The sequence below is a fragment of the Sciurus carolinensis genome, chromosome 8, assembly GCF_902686445.1.
Source record: "Sciurus carolinensis chromosome 8, mSciCar1.2, whole genome shotgun sequence".
NCBI lineage: Eukaryota > Metazoa > Chordata > Mammalia > Rodentia > Sciuridae > Sciurus > Sciurus carolinensis.
This window is the reverse complement of record NC_062220.1, coordinates 570,053-587,152: the sequence shown is the minus strand read 5'-3', so window position 1 is coordinate 587,152 and position 17,100 is coordinate 570,053. Positions and strand designations below refer to the sequence as shown.

Below are 17,100 nucleotides of genomic sequence, written 5' to 3'. Positions count from 1 at the left end.
CTAGGACCTCACTAAGTTGCCGAGGCTAACTTTGAACTTGTGATCCTCCTGCCTCAGCCTCCCAAGCTGCTGGGATTATAGGCATGCACCACAGCACCCCAAAATAGAAACATTCTTGTACATGGATCCTCTGTGACTCTTTCCTTAGAATAAATTTCTAGAAGTAGAATCAGCTGCAAAAAATAAATTCTTATTTACATTTGATCTTTTTCCTTTTTTAAAATTTCTTAATTTTATTTTTATTGTAAACAAATGGGATACATGTTTCTGTTTGTACATGGAGTAATAACATACCATTTGCGTAATCATACATTTACATAGGGTAATGATGTTTGATTCATTCTGTTATTTTTTCCTCCCCTCCTGCCCCTCCCACCCCTCTTTTCCCTCTATACAGTCCCTCCTTCCTCCATTCTTGCTCCCCTCCCACCCCCCATTATGTGTCATCATCCACTTATCAGTGAGATCATTCATCCTTTGGTTTTTTGAGATTGGCTTATCTCACTTGGCATGATATTCTCCAATTTCATCCATTTGCCTGCAAATGCCATAATTTTATTATTCTTTATAGCTGAGTAATATTCCATTGTATATATATACCGCAGTTTCTTTATCCATTCATCAATTGAAGGACCCAGCTATCCCACTCCTCGGCCTATCCCCAAAGGACTTAAAATCAGCATACTATAGAAATACAGCCACATCAATGTTCATAGTTGCTCAATTCATAATAGCCAGACTGTGGAACCAACCTAGATCAAAATCCATTGACTTTTACAGCAAAAAGTGAAACATTAATGTAAGCATATTTAACAAAAAATCAAGGTAACAGGGAGTCCCAGGATGGGACACAGTGTGACAAAAGAATCCAGATGCATTACAGATATGTGGGATAAATGTGAGTGCTGACCGATGCCAACTAAAATCAAAGGCCATGAAAACTGTTAAGTCTTACAACTCCAGTTGACAAGGGGTGCAGGTTACCAGTCCTGACACTGCTACACATATACACTGGATCTGAGCAATTAAATCAATGAACGGCAGACGGTGGGAACCAGGCTCACTTGGATATCAGAAAAAGCTGGGAGGAGGCTAGTGATGTGCAGTGGGAAGACTGCAGCTGGAGACAACAGGAAGAGCCACAGTTAACTCAGTGGAAACAGACACGTTCACGCTGAGATACTTAAGAATGTGTGCATTCACAGACGAGAACATATGCATCTCTCTGCCTCGTCTGTGATGTGTTCTAGCAGCAGGGATACCCCACGGCACTGTGCCCAGATCTTGGTTTCAAACACCATTCTCCAGCAGAAGGGAATTTCCCTGAAGAAACGGCTAATTCTGAGATGAGGCAAGAACACACGTCATGTGTCCAGAGCCTCTGGTATTATAAGGAAAAGTAAGGAAATGTTAAAAATAAAGCCACATGATGGAAGTATTTAAAAAGATAGTTCCAGGGGGACCACCGAAAGAATTCCAAACCTGGAACAATTTGATTGACAAAATAAATTAGCATCAGATTATAATCCAAAAAATAAAACAAATGACTGAATTATTTAGAGAAAAATAAACAAATCTGTATAGAATACCAAGTAATGCGTGCTCTCAAGGAAGCAGAACACAGCACTCCTCTCCTTGGGATCACACATAGTAATTCCCTCACAGAATGGGAGAAGAGCAAGTCTACAGTGGTGAACTTGACCTCAGTTCAGCAACCAAGGTCAATATCAGTAGTGAAAAGTCCTGGTGGTAGTATGTAACCCTGATGTGATGTGATAACAAGGGCACTTCCTCTGTGATTTTCCTTCCCTAAATCATAACCCTAGTCTAATCATGATTTTTAAAAAAAGATAAAGATGAGACAAATCTAAATTGAGGAATAGTCTACAAAACACCTGACCAGTACTTCTCAAAACTGTGAATGTCATCTTAAACAAGGAAAGTCTGAGAAACATTTAAGTCAAAAGGAACCTAAGGAGACATGATGTTTAGATGTAATGTGAGATCCAAGAATAGGTCCTAGAACAACAAAAAAAAAGGATATCAGGAAAAAGTACGGAAATCAACAAAACAGAATTTAGTTATCAGCAATACATCAATATTAGTTCATGAATTATAACAAATTCTATACTTTAATAAGAGGGGAAGCTGGATATTAAGTATACAAGAACTCTGTGTGTTATACTCACAGTATTTCTGTACATCTAAAACTGTATAAAATCAGCATGCAAATGCATACCACAATCCCAGCTACTTGGGAGGCCGAGGCAGGAGGATCACAAGTTAAAGACCAACAGTGATACTGTCTCAGAAAAAAAAAGTTTATTTTATGCATACATAGATACAAGGCACACAAAATATGTGCAACCATCAAAAATGCTAGGTTAATATTTTAACATACTAATAGGATAAAGTTTTTTTAAATTATGACTATGAAAGATATAAAAAGCACCACCACAATTTGCCAGTGGTAAGCCATGTTGAGCAATAGGAACACACTGGCCTTTGATTTTCTTTCTTTTTTGCTTATGTGTGTTTTAAGTTTTCTTCAAGAAACATATTATCACTTTTGTATTATGAAAATTTCTACAAGTTATCAATTACTAGATGCCCAAAAAAGCCACTGATGTAATAATATACTGGGGCTAAAAAGAGTGTGATTTTTGAATGACCACTCACTACAAGTTCCATCAACCCAGGAAGACCAGCAAGTTCTACCTTATCTTTAAAATGCCCCATATTCTACATAAAATCTGAGCTGAATAATGCAAATAGAAAACATAAGCTATCATCACATTAATACTGTTGATGCTTAGTCCATCTTGATGCTCAGTCCACACTGACTTAAAGGATTATTCAGCAAGCCCTAATCTTTATCTTGTCCACTGAGGGTTTTCTTACTTCATCATAGATACTTGATATTTTTAGAACTGGCTGTTTGTTGAGACCTATAGAAAAGGATCCCAGATGATGTTCTGATATGCCAGAAATATACCAAATGATGTTCTCCTCATTCACCAATGAAGGACAAGCAGAGACTTAGAAAGTGAGGCACAGAGAGACAGAACAACACAACATGGAGAGGAGTGTGGGACAACAGTAGGGGTGTTCATCAGAAGAGCCTGAAGGACTATGGGCCTGGCAAGGGCCACAGATATTTCTGAAGCAGTCAAACCCACATGGTATGCAAAAGAGAACTATCTCAGTTGTGTTCACTTTGGGGTGTTCCTGTGGAACACATGGCCACACGCCAGGTTAAGATGGTGGCTCTCAAGGGCAAAAAGAATCATTATTTTATGTAGAATATGTGTAATGATTTTAGTCCAAATGTTTTTCCCAAGTATTGTCATTTTGCCTCCATACCAGTATCTTTCCTCTGTCAAAAATTTTACAAAAAAACCTGTTGCATCTATTAATGATCATTTTCAATAAATAGGAATGCTTCCCCCCCCAAAAAAAAATCATTATTTCAGTAGCAAGAACTTTCATGTAACATTCTCCCCTCACCTCTTTCTCAACCCTCTGAAGGCTCACAGATTGTTTTTTCAAAAAATAAAAGTGAGAACAGTATGCACCATCCAAACACATCGCCCATCAATGTGCAAGCGTTGTTTACTCAATTTTGCTTCCCCTTACTTGAAGCTAGTGAATTGACTTGGAAAATATCTATGAAAAGAAAACATGAGGATTAATCTGCCCCATCTGTTTGGTTAAGAAGAAAACAGGAATAAAAACACGCCTCACAATGCACTACCCACTGCTGGCTTCTCTCGGGAAGTCAGCCGCCGCGGGCTGAAGTTCCTGGAGGTGCTGGGTTTGAACCTGTTTGGAATCGCTTTCGCTCAGCGCGCCATCGCCAGCATGCAAGTCCGTGATCAGCCCAAGGGAAGAAGCTGCCTAATTAAAAGGACCCAGGGGCGGGAGCTGCAGCTCCGTGGTGGAGCGCTGGGTTCGGTCCTCAGCACCACGTGAAAACAAACGGAAGCCTGTGTCCATACACAACTAAAAGCATTTTAAAGACATGGACCGGTCACGCTTTGCAGCATCTTCATCTCACGGTACGATTCCTCGCCAACGTGATTTCTACGAGACGGCCGCGGGTGGTGCACGAGGGACCGAACCAGAAGTGCTTCACCTCTGAGCCCCAGCCCAGCCCTTTCACATTTTATTTGGAGACAGGGTCTCACTGAGTTGCTCAGGGCCTCGCCAATTCGCTGAGGCTGGCCTGAACTCGGTCCTCCCGCCTCGGCCTCCTGGCCGTGGGATGACAGGCGTGCGCCAGCCCGGCCTCTACTCGCTAACCCGCGGAGGCGGACCTGACCTGAGGCCCTCGGGCAGCCTCCTGAGTCGCGAGGGTCCGGCTCGCCGGGATGATTCCCGATGGACCGCGACAGCGGCGCACAGCAGACCGCAGGGCGCGACGCGGCCGCCGACCCTCCTCCACTGGCCGCGCCCCTCCCGGCCCTCCTGCCAGCGCGGCCACTCCCGGCTCCGGCCGCACTTGGGCCGCCTCACGGACACCGCGCGGGCGGCTGCGGTCGACCGAAGCCGGGTCCTCCTCGCCGCGCTGGCCGGCCCCGCGCGTTCCCAGGCCTCTCCCAGGCGCTCCAGCCCCTCGCACGGCGCCCTCGCCGGGGCCGGCCTTTCCGCGCCCGCCCGGGACACCCCGGCGCCTCCAGCTGGTCTCTCCAGCTCCGCCTCCCGCCACAGCTGCGGGCCTCGCGTCCACAGGGCAAAACACACCCCTCCCTCTGACGAACCCCCCAGAGACGTGCCTGAGCCTAACGTGAAGAACCAGTTTCTGAGGAGGCCACAGGGTGCCTTCGACGGGTTCCCTCGTGCCGCTCCACTTCCGCTCCCAGGCCGCCCCGCGCCGCTCTGCTCCCTCGTGCCGCCCCACTTCCGCAACCAGGCCGCTCCACTTCCGCTCCCAGGCCGCCCCGCGCCGCTCTGCTCCCTCGCCGCCCCGCGCCGCTCTGCTCCCTCGTGCCGCCCCACTTCCGCAACCAGGCCGCCCCACTTCCGCTCCCAGGCCGCCCCGCGCCGCTCTGCTCCCTCGTGCCACCCCACTTCCGCAACCAGGCTGCCCCAGGCCGCCCCGCGCCGCTCTGCTCCCTCGTGCCACCCCACTTCCGCTCCCAGGCTGCTGTCTGCGGCCTGGTTCCCACGCTGTAGCCCTCAGGGGCTCTCTCTGCTAGAGCACTAGCACCAGCACCCAAAGAGCTTCTGCAGTCACAGACCTCCATCTAGGGGAGGCCCCCTGGAAGACTCCCTCTAGCCAGGCCCTTCGCCCAGCTTCCATAAGGCCATCAGCGGTAATGCCTTCACCTAGTAGCAGCTGGCTTCCTGTGCCATGACTCTTACCCAGTTGCCCGTACATCTTTTGGGTGTGCCTAGTAATCGCCACTTTGCCACCCAGTTCTGATCTCAGGAACAGCAAAGGGCCTCCCTTCTCCCTGACAGTCCCAGCCATGGTGCAGCTTCCTGCCTCTGGACCAGGGTTCACTACAAGTCACAGTTTCCACAGCCTGCACCACCCTCGTGGTCCTGGTAGCATTGCTCTTGCTGACCATTGAGGGCAGTGCCCAGACTCCCATGTCATTTACCTCCCGTGCGGTCTGGGCAGCCATGAGAGTGAGGTCAGCTAACCTGGAGCTGGATGAGGCATCTCTGCAGAAAGCCCAAGAGCCTGTAGTTCACTCACCACTCACGTTTGGCTGATATGTGCAGATCCATGACATCTTCAAGTGCCTTATGTTAATTACTACTGTGCAATCTTTTTTAACTTAAATGTAAAAGATTTCACTAATAATCTATTAAATTTCATCTTTGTATCAAAATGACTGAGTTTTTAGTTTGTCATCTGTCCTGTTAACTCCTCAGTAAAGCGTTAACCAGGCAGGACTGAAACTGCCTCACATTGGAAAGCCTTGATTGAAAGGTGGCTCTTTCACAGTCATCCGGGAACTTGAGTGGTGAACAGTTCCCAGCATGGATATAAACATTTCCCTAAGTGCCAAGAGTGGCTCTGTTTGCCTAGGATGTTTGTACAAACCATGTGGTTTGTGCTGCACAACTGATCCTTTGGGGAACCCAGAACTTTCCTATATGCCTGGCAGAGGTTGCCCGTGTGACCAGCTGCCCCAAAAAGTTGTTGGCCACTGAGTCTAATGAGCCTTCCTGGTGGTCAGAACTTCATGCATGTTGGTACAACTTGTGCTGGAGGAATTTGCATATCCTATCTGACTCCATTAGGAGATGGTTCTTGAAAACTTATGCCCACCTTTGTATCCTTTCTCTGTAGTAGCCATGATAGCACAACTGTGAGTCCTGTGAATCATTTCAAATCACCCAGTCCTCCTCATCACCACACCTAGGAGTGATTTGGTCAGAATTCCAACACAGTTCCATATTCTGATTTTGAGTCAACTGGAATTTAATAAGTCTAAACACAGTTTCCCTGACCATCAGGGCAGAAAAGATACACAACAATCTGATCCTAACTGAAGAATGGGAGGATGGCATTTACCCACCAAATCCTATTCTCACAGATGGAGGGCTACTCAGTGGGCTTACCTCTCTCATATTCAGAGGTTCACATGCACAAAGATGAGCAGCCCTCCACAGAAAGCAAAGCACGAGCAAGCAGTACCTTCCTTGCTGATCACTAGCAACAGTGCATGCAACTATTCCCCACAGCTGCTCTGTGGGCCAAGGAGAGGGCCCGCACATGGAAAATTCCGGCATTTAGCCCTCCACTTAGATCCCTACACCTGCTGAGTCTTAGCAATTTTTTGTCTCCTGTATATCTCATAAACTAGGTCTCTCTATCTACCATGACTGACCTGGGACACTGTTCTAACTTAACTGGTTTTGCCGTCCCTAACCTTTCTACTTCCCTATCTGTTCCATTCAGTAGCCAGAATAATCTTTATTAGGTGCAAAAAGGATTATACCTCTCCCGAGCTGGAACACCTTCAGTAACTCCTATTTCTTGTAAGAGAAGCCAAGGCCATCCTCCCAGATGGTGACTTCAGGCTCATTCCCCACTGTATCCAGACAAGCTTCCATTCAGCATTTCACCCGCCCACTCAAACATTTTGTTCATATCCAGGCTTTCACTAGCATGCTGCTATGTGAGTGTCTTCCCTCCCTATGGGCCTAGCTGCATTTTACTCATTTCTCAGGTCCCAGGTGAAACACAGTGTCCTCTAGGATGGTTCTCCATGTCCTGACTAGGTAAGGTAACCTGCATTTCTCAGGTCCCAGGTGAAACACAGCACCCTGTAGGAGGGCTCTCTGTGTCCTGACTAGGTAAGGTAACCTGCATTTACTTGGCTCCCTGAGCTCTCACTGTCCACTTCTCCCAGTTTCATTAAAATTGTCAAATTACTTTCTGCTTTCATTTGAGAAAACAGATTCCATGAGACCAAGGGCTGGGGTACTTTAGTTACTACTGTGGCATCTATAACAATACCTTGAACTCAAAAATACTTACTGAATGAATCAACTCATTAATAGGGATGAGAGTTTCAATGAAGCGGGAGAAGGAGTGTGAATGTGCAGCCCCCATCAGCACCATCTCTTATCCCTGCATTCAAAGGTGAAAGCCTTGCTGGCAGGAAGTGGGGGAAGATGACAAGTCCTGAGGTCTCACCCTTCCTAGAAGCTCCAGTGAGAAGCTTTCCTGGCCCAGGAGCTACCAAGAGATGATGGGCACTCACCCTTCCCAGAACAAGCATTCCACTCCAGCCCTGGCCCGTACGCTCATATGGCAATCATGCAACCTCCACGACTCCTCAGTAGCAAGATGCTGAGATCCTACTGTGTCTGCAACATGGGGAACAGAAAAGGGAGCCAAAGGTAAGAGTGAGAGGGACACGAGAGCACTCCGTGACGAAGGCCAAGTACCGCAGCCAGCTGTCGAGTGAAGCAGAAATCGAGTGACAGACAGCACTAGGAAGGGCCAGGGTGGGAAAGACACGAGTGGATACAGTCCAGTACATTACATGCACATGTGAAATTGTCACAGTGAAACCCAGTATTTTGTACAATTAATATGCACTAATTATAATAATAAAAGGAAGTGGCAGACTAGCTGAAACTTTCCCCCAAGACTGAAGACAAGACTCAAGCTTTACCTTCAAAAGAGGGTGGATCAGGCCAGCAGAGCAGTGGAACAGCAGGAACCAAGGGGAAGTAACACGCTGCACTTGGAAGCAAATAGCACAAACAGCCTAAGAGAAGAAGGACGAGGCAGGACAGCACTTCTCCAGACTCAGAGTCAAACCTGGAGCTGACTGAAGACAGGCCTGGGCTGCAGGAGGCAGGGCTGGGCAGCGTTGCAGGGACCCCATGTGCCAATGGCCTCCGAGTCCCCAAACCACTGCCGGTGCGACAGCAGCTGGGAGCTTAGGCCAGTGCCCTCCCCTCCTCTGAGACATCCTGAGCCCAGGGTCCCTCCCTGTTTTAGCTTTGGAACAAGCAGAAGGAGAAAACATGAACGGAGTCCCTCACTACCAACATGGCGCTAGCTGCCAGCACACCAGCTCGTGCTCTGAGTTCTGAGTTATCAAACTGAACACTCAGCCATGCGGGTTGAACCACCAGGACAGAGTTCGTCTATAAGTGAATCAAGAGGTGTTAGGGCTGAGGCAGCAGCGCCAGTTCTACCTCAGACTCCTTCACTGGCCAGGTTTGTCAGGGGCTTACCAGGGTGTGGGGCTCACCAGAAGGTAGGGGTTCTCCACAGGGTGGAGGATATCCAGGGTTCACCCGTATGGGGTCTCTCCAGGGTATTAGGAGCTCTCCAGGGTGAAGGGCTCCCCAGGATACTGATGTACTGTGCCATATCTGAGTCTTTGCTATGCACGAGTGCCTCTGGGTATCCAGAAAGGATCAAACTCTCCACATTAGTCTGGAGGGTTCTGGAACGTGGTTTCTAGAGACATTCAGGAGTCCAGTGGCCACAGGCTATCCTCAAGAGACACAAGGAGTCTCCTTCTCCCCAGAGCTCTGGCAAATGTTTCCCAGGAGTGAAAGGACTTTCCCCATTCCGAGCTACCAAGTAAAGAGGCAACTCACTTCAGAAGAAAGACGTTTCCCAGCGCCTTCCCTCTCTTTCCTCATATCCGTGCTGCACCAGCACAGCGGCGCTCTCTAAATCAAACCATCTGCTCTCCTTTTATTCTTCAACTTTACTTATCGTTAGGCTGAAACCAATTTTCCCCAGTCAGTGTAATTACTATTCTGCCAAGCACACAGGTTCTGGATAGGATGGGTGCCGTGGGGAAACATTTCAGTTTACTGAGTTTTCTGCGGCAGCACCGTGGTTTTTAGAGATGCTGGGCTGTCCCCATCTCAGCACTGTCCTTTCTTCTCACAAAACGACAATGCCATGCAAGGAAAGCATTTTGCAGTCATTAAGTTGACCCCTTCCTCACCTTCCAAGAGAATAACAACATGGAGGCGGGAGGACTCCCACCCCTACGGGAAAAACACAATTTGGGATCTTGGACAAGATGCATCAGTAGCCCATGTCTCACCCAGTCCCTCACATAATGGAGTGGAGCAGAGTGGAAGGGTCTGAGAAAAGGAAGTGGGAAATCCAACTACCATGCATTAAAATAGAGAGAGTCTAAGAACTCACTCCCTCTTTATCAAGTAGAGCTAGGTGAGTGTACCACTACAATTTGGGATAATCTGTGTTCTTCACCCTTTCCTGGAGCCAGAGACTCCTCCCAGCAAGCACAGCAGGGCTGTGATGGTAACACCACCCTCTAGTAGCACTTATGTACTTTTTTGAAAAAGACCAGAGTTCCTGGATTTTTAAAAAATGTATAACCATCAGAAGTGGAAGTGAAAAAAAACAATGAATTGAGATCTCTATTCTGCCTCAGCCATGGTCAGTCAGGTAACAAGAGTGTGTTCTGGCTTCTCAATCTGAAAATGAGGGGGACGCGAGGATTCCATGAAAGACCATGTGTGGACGAGCTGTGCAAACCCTGTGGGACCTACAGACCTCTGGTGGCCTTGCTGTTATTGCCACCTGGAGGTGTCACTCACTGAATTCACAAAGAGAACTCAGCCTTGCTGCTTTCATCTCTACCGAGGCAGAAACCCTGTGGTTACAGCCCTGGCCCTATTATGTGACTTCTCTCCATGGGCATCTCTCAGAGGGTAGATGCAGAGACCTCCTGCCCCTGTAGAAGCTCTAGAGTGCAAGCTGGATGGTCCCACCTGCACCAGGGGCCTGGCCATGCACCCAGCTCAGATCCTGGCCCAGACCTAACCACTGCATGAAGCAGAAGTGCAATCCCGCCTCTCTGGGCTTGGGCTTCCCCCCTGTAAAGTGGTGCAGAATCCCTAGAATCACAGCTAGCAGGACTAGCAGGACCCCACGCTCAAGTTCACAGAGACAGACACGTTTTCACACTAGTCCTTGCCACAGCACAGCCTACTGGAGTCCTCAGGCCAGCAGTATTGCCATCGAGGCTAATGGCCACAAAGTCAGCACCCATTTCCTGGTTGCTCGGCTGATTTCCAGCCCTCCAGCACAACTGCTCTCCTGCTGTTGACTGGCAGGACCTGGCTGCTAGACACAATGCAACTCAAGTTCAGAAGCAGTTCCCAGACACATGAGTCACGTGGCCTTAGCCCCTCTGTGCAGAGGGAGTTCTGTGTTCCTCCACACTGATGAGGGCTTATCCCTGTGTGGGACACTGAGGTTAACACACTGCTGGGCCCCCACACTGCCCTTGGTGGGAATGGGTTGGTGGTATTTGTCACCTCCATCCTTCAACAGGGAATAGGAAACCAACTCATTTATTCATAGAACAGGTCTCTGTTGAGCAGCTGCTCCATCCCAAGTGTCTGCACAGGAATGCAGCAGCACAAGGCAGGAAGGAAGCGTATGCTCTTGTGCATTAGGTAGACATAGTATGCTTTAGACAAAACATGTTCGTGCCTAATGACTAGACAAATGACAAATAAAATCCAGGAGTTGTCACCCAACGAGCCCTGAGGGAACATCTGAACCAAGTCACAGGGGTTACATGATTTGCCCAGGACCACATGGTTGTTGAACTGGACACAATCATGACTCCACTTCCCAGATAGTTTGATTATTTCTGTAAACTGTTTAATGTCTCCACTTCTCAATTTAACAATGAGGAGATCTATTAGTAACAGGAAAAGTACAGATGAAACGATAAATCCAAAACCAGCTTACAAACAATTCATCAGGAATACACAGGGGACCGTCTGCATTAGGAATAACATGGGGTGATGGCAATGAACAGCCCACACAGAACAGCTCACTGTCCAGAAGGTACATGCTGAGCTGTCTCTCCACGATGATGAACCATTCTCTCAGCCAGACCCTGTGCATTTACACTGGGGGTCTAGCTGGAGCCAGATGCAGCTTGTGCACACAGGCTGAGCGTAGCAATCAGTACCATGATAAAGCCTTGGCTATGGAGGATCAGCAAGGTGCTTAGGCCCAGTGGAGCCAAGCCAGGGGGTCCCACCAGCAGAGTCAGGAGCTCTCCTGTTACCCCCTTTCCTTCTCTTCAGCCTTGCTCATCAGCACACATTCCCCCTTCTCACCAGCCTAATTCTACATGATTCTCTTTGCAGTGGATATGGAGACAGACCAGAGGCCTGCCCTGAGAAGGGGAGTGAAGGATAAGTTTCATTCTGAAGGAGCTGGGCTTGAGGTCACCAGTCAATACCCGTAAGTGGAGACAGCCAGGAACAGCCCAGTGTCTCTGGGGTGTGCCTGGTTCATCTTCCCTGCAGTCCCTTCCCCCATTACTCTCTGCCTCCTGGCCACCAGGAACAGAGTACTGCTCCTCCACCACAGCCTTCTGCCATGACGTTTTGCTTCACTTGGGCCCAGAGCAATGGAGTTGGCCCACCATGTACCCAACCTCTGAAACTGTGAACCCAAACAAACTTTTCCTCCTCTAAGTTGTTCTTGTTGAGTATTTTGGTTACAGTGACAAAAAGCTGACTAACACAGATCCCCTCTAGCCTCAGAAGGAACCAGCCTGCCCATACCTTGTCTCAGACTTCGGCCTCCAGACCTGTGGGACCTTGCATCTGTGAGTGGCTCTGTTACAGTGGGAAGATTTGCACATGGCAAAGGAATTAGGTCCAGAAGGGAGGAGGAAGAGGGGCTGGAGCAGAAGGCAGTGAGGGGCCGAACACCTGACCCCAGCCTGGCGGGTGATGGCAGCATGCAGGGAAGGGAGCCCAGTTGTGCATGCCTGCCACTCAGAAAACCTGAAATGACATCTGCAGCCTGGACAAAGGATCCAGCTGCCTTGCAAGGGCCTCCTAAAAGAGCCCTTGGCAGACTGTGACATAACTGGCCAGGGCTTTGAAGTGACTTATTGGCCAACCCATCATGCCACAGGAGTCCAGGGCCCTCTGGGGAGGGGCTGCTCCAACCTTGCAGGGACAGGCTCTGGAGTCTGAGGCAGAGCACCTGCTTCCACAGAGGAACAGTTACTAAGAAGTAGCCCAGAGGTGAGCTCCCACCTTTATGGAACTGGGCATCCGCCAGGAGGATCACAGCTATCTAATGCAGAATAAAATGATGGCATCCAGCAGAGGTCACCACAGAGGCACACTGGAGGCCGGAGCACCTGCCCATGCCTCCTACTGTGGATGCACCACCCTCCCCTCCCCACCTGTGCCAGCATAGGCACCTTTTCCTCATTGCTCTCCTGGGAGGAATAGTCACTGCAGGTCCTCAGGGATGTAACTGTTAATAGAGCCTGTGTTCAATTATTATTTAGAGTAGAACAGGGGTTTGTAGAGATCTGCACATACTCAGTGTTCTCTGTCCCACAGGCCTCACTCCCCGGTGCCCCCAGAAGGCAGACCACCTTCCTCCCTCCCTAATGCACTGCTAATGCCTCTGCTAATCTCTCCCCATCAGGCCCCAACTGCAGTGTCCACTCCCCACATTCCCCAGCAACCAGGATGGCTCAGAAGGACTCCCTGCAAACAGTGGGGACCTTGCAGACCTGTGGCTTCATCACTAGCCCCACCAGCTTCTGCCTAGTGAACTGCAGCAAGTGACTCACATGGACGGAACCTCGGTTTTCCACTCTGTAAACCGGGAATTCCACAGTTCCCACCTGACTGGCTGTTGTGAGCATTTGTGGTTCCAGTCACCTGAGAGCACAGGAGATGGGCCTGGCGTTTGAAGGCGCTTGCTGCCACCCCAACACCTGGCTTTCCCTGGGATAGCTCCTCACATTTAGGTGGGTATTGTCCAAGCATATGAAGACAGTCATTAGGTAACTACTTAAAATAAAGCAATAAAGACTGTTTTCAATTACTTAGAAAACCACTTACACAACGCAGAGTGACAAAAGTGCAAGCAGAGTACATGAAGAATATGTCCTCGGATGATTTTTAAAATCATAAATTAAAAAAATAAGAGAAGGCTGGGGGCACAGCTCGATGGTAGAGCACTTGACTGGCATGCCTAAAGTCCTAGGAAGTCCTAGGTTCAATCCCAGCACTGCCAAGGGAAAAAAGCCAGATGTGGTGGCACACACCTGTAATTCCAGCTGCTCAGGAGGCTGCGGAAGGAGGATCGCACATTCAAAGCCAGCCTCAGCAACTTAGCAAGCCCCTAAGCAACTCAGAGAGACCCCACCTCTAAATAAAATATTAAAAAGGGCTGGGGATGTTGTTCAGTGGTTAAGCATCCCTGGGTTCAATCCCCAGTACAAAAAAAAAAAAAAAAAAAAAAAAAAAAAAAGGAGAGAAACACAATAGATCTTAATACAGTGGCTTTTTCTTCATTTTTTACAGAATAACTAAATTTTCTACCATGAGCCTATTGTTTTTGTAATTAGGAAAAATACTTCAGAATTAACCTGGTGTCATAGCAGATCGGATGAGCAGGGAAAGCAAAATTTTAGTCACATCCAAGAGGCCAGGACCTTCCAAAGCAACTCACATTAGGCAACCTCTGCTGGTTCTGGGGCAGTTGCTGGGGATTCGATGCCCAAAACGTCACTAATCCAACCAACTGAAACCACAAAGAAGTCTGGAAGCACAGAAACAGAGGTAAAAGGATCTGCCTTGCTTGCCAGGGTTTGCTGGGTTCCAGGGCGGGATCCTTCTGGACAGAGCAGGGTGGTGGCACCAGAGTTCAGACCTACAGCTCCCACTGGCTCATGAAGTCGATGACATCTTTGAGAACAAGCAAGTGAGAAGAAATCGACTGAGAGCAACTGCTTTGTGGAGCCTCGATTCTGTCCCAAGCACCCACAAGCTGAGACGGCCCTGGGCAGAAACCTAGTAAATGTCCCATCCGTCAGGGACACAGTGGAGACAACTGGTGTGGCTGACAGTCTGTGACCCCCAAAATCCCTTAGCTGAAGCCTTTGCCCTGTGAGGTGGTGTGAGGAGGTGGGGATTCCAAGGATGCAGGAGGCACCATCTGCAAACCCGGAAGCAGCCTCCACAGCCACTGAACCACAGGTGCCTCAACCTTGGACCTTCAGTTCCACAACTGTGAGAAATCTGGGTGGGACTCCAGCCACCCAGTGGACAGCCAGTCTGTCCAGTCCGTGCTGGGTGTCGGGCAGCCTGAGCTGAGAGGACACTGAGAGGACAGATGGCGCAGTAAGAGAATGTGCACTGGCTGGGGTTGTGGCTCAGAGGTCGGGCCTTGCCCAGCACATGTGAAGCACCGGGTTTGATCCTCAGAACCACATAAAAAAATAAATAAATGAAATAAAGGTATTGTGTCCATCTACAACTAAAAATATACTTAAGAAGAGAACATACAGAGGGACAGAGCACACAGGGGACCAGGACTCCGGGAGCAGCCGTGGAGCTGCAGCACCAAGGTGCACACGAGGAAGGAGAATCAACAGAAGATACCACTGTGCAGGGACAGTGACCTGCAGCCAAGGGCAGGCCAGCTGGAAAGAGTAGAGGACAAGCATGTACTCCAATGTCCTGCCCCTGCTCTGAGCTCCTGCTAAGGTGCCCACAGTGGACAGCAAGGGGATGCCGAGGAAGGAAGAAAACACACGCAGACCAGCCCGGGCTTGGAGCAGGCAGGAGCAGCAGACAGAGCACCCCAGGCCCACACTGCACTGCCACCTCTGCCGACCCTGCCCTTGTGTGGAAGTAGGAACACTGGACCCCTCGCTCCCCTCACCGCTGGCCTCACCATGCAGTCAGCGCAGGTCCTGCAGGTCTCTGGCGAGTCTCTCCTCTTCATTTCTACCTATGAAAGCTCTTTTCTCTGTAGTAATTTCACCTTGACCTCATAAGTTTAATTTGTTGTTTCAAATTCTACCTGCGGTACTGCATTTTGAAGGCTGAGAAGCCATCATTTTGTAGCTGGTTAGAGAAAATGAGAGTTTTGCTCCTAATTGGTTTGGAGGCAAGGCTCAAAAGGCCACGCCAGCTTCCCGTTCCCCCAGTGCTGTGGAGAGTCAGTCAGAAGACCCCATCCCGTGCCTCTGGAGACCCCGGGTCGGCTATTCGGGGAGCACGGAGCACTGCATTAGTGACTGCCCTCTTGTTTACCAAGCAACTGACAAGGACAGCATCAATGTTCATTTCCCGTCACCTCCTCCTAGCCAAAGCTCTCCCTCCTGGGCTGGCACCACGTGGAGATCCACCAATGGTGACCGCAAGTGTGTGCCCAGCTGATCTCCTGTCAGGGTGTGATTGCAAGTTTCCAAGGAAAAAGTGCAGTGTTTCATGTTGTGTGATTCTTGTAGCTTCCAGGTATCTAGCAGAACTCACACATGTAGATTTCATTAACAGACAGGTGTCTCTCTGATGCACTGTGGTGCTTGATGGGAAGCCACAGGTGAGCCTCAGAGTTCTCCAAACAATGAGGACAAGCAGGTGCCCCCAGGGGCAGGCAGAAAGGCAGAGCTCACATCTGCAGCCCCACCAAGCACAGGGTGCTGAGAGTTGCTCCCCAGCATCTCCCAACCCAGGCAACAACCTGGGACTCGGTATTTGCTTCCCATTTGACAGCGAGGAAACCAACATGAAGTGGCTCCCCCAGACCCACATGGCTGGTGTGTGGTAGGCACAGGGCCTGACCCCAGACCCAGCCCTGCAACCTGCCAGAAGTGCTGTGGACCTGGGTTAATTCTGCTCAGACACAAGTAGGAAGGGCCACCCTTAATCTCTCAAGCCTCCCCAGGGAGCTAACTTTCCAGATTCAAAATATTTCAGGATAAAACAATGCTCCTGAGGTTACCTATCATTGCCACAGTTGGAGACCACCAAGACACACCAGGTAATGAACAAGAAGTTTGGCAAATCTTCTCCTGAATTGCGTCTCCACATTTCACCTAAACATATAATTCTGAATTCAAATGAGCCTGACAGTGTGATAAAATTTACTTTCAAAAGCACGAGGTGTGACTGGGCAAGATGGTATATACCTGTGATCCCAGCACCTCTGGAGGCTGAGGCAGGAGGATGGCAAGTTTGAGGCCAGCCTAGGCAATTTAAAAGACCCTGTCTCAAAATTTTAAAAGGGCTAGGAATATAGCTCAGTAGTACAGTACCCTGGGTTCAATTCCCCAGCACCTAAAAAATAAGAAAACAGAAAAAGTAGAAAGTATTAATTTGCTATTTATCATACCACATTTTAAGTACCTTGAGACACAAGGAATAGTTATTTCGTTGTGTGCATTTAATATAGATAAACTTCCCAAAATCAGCTACTGGCCATTTAAATACCCATGGGGTTGCTACCTTAGAAAATAAACATTCTGGTTGGGATGTGGCACAGTGGCAGAACCTGTCCTCCATGTGGAAGGCCTGTCCTGTGTGTGCGGAGCCTGTCCCGTGTGCGCGGAGCCTGTCCAGTGTGTGCAGAGCCTGTCCAGTGTGCATGGAGCCTGTCCCATGAGTGCAGAGCCTGTCCTGTGTGTGCAGAGCCTGTCCCGTGTGCGTGGAGCCTGTCCCGTGTATGCAGAGCCTGTCCTGTGTGTGCAGAGCTGGTCCCTGTGTGTACGGAGCCTGTCCCTGTGTGTGCGGAGCCTGTCCCGTGTATGTGGAGCCTGTCCCTGTGTGTACGGAGCCTGTCCC

The 17,100-nt window shown here is 49.2% G+C and overlaps 1 protein-coding gene across 2 annotated transcripts in view; it reads right to left on the bottom strand.

Moving 5' to 3' along the window:
• The window catches only part of Ptprn2 (protein tyrosine phosphatase receptor type N2), a 743,280-nt gene that overhangs the window by 651,190 nt on the left and 74,990 nt on the right, over window positions 1-17,100 (bottom strand). The window lies entirely within an intron of this gene.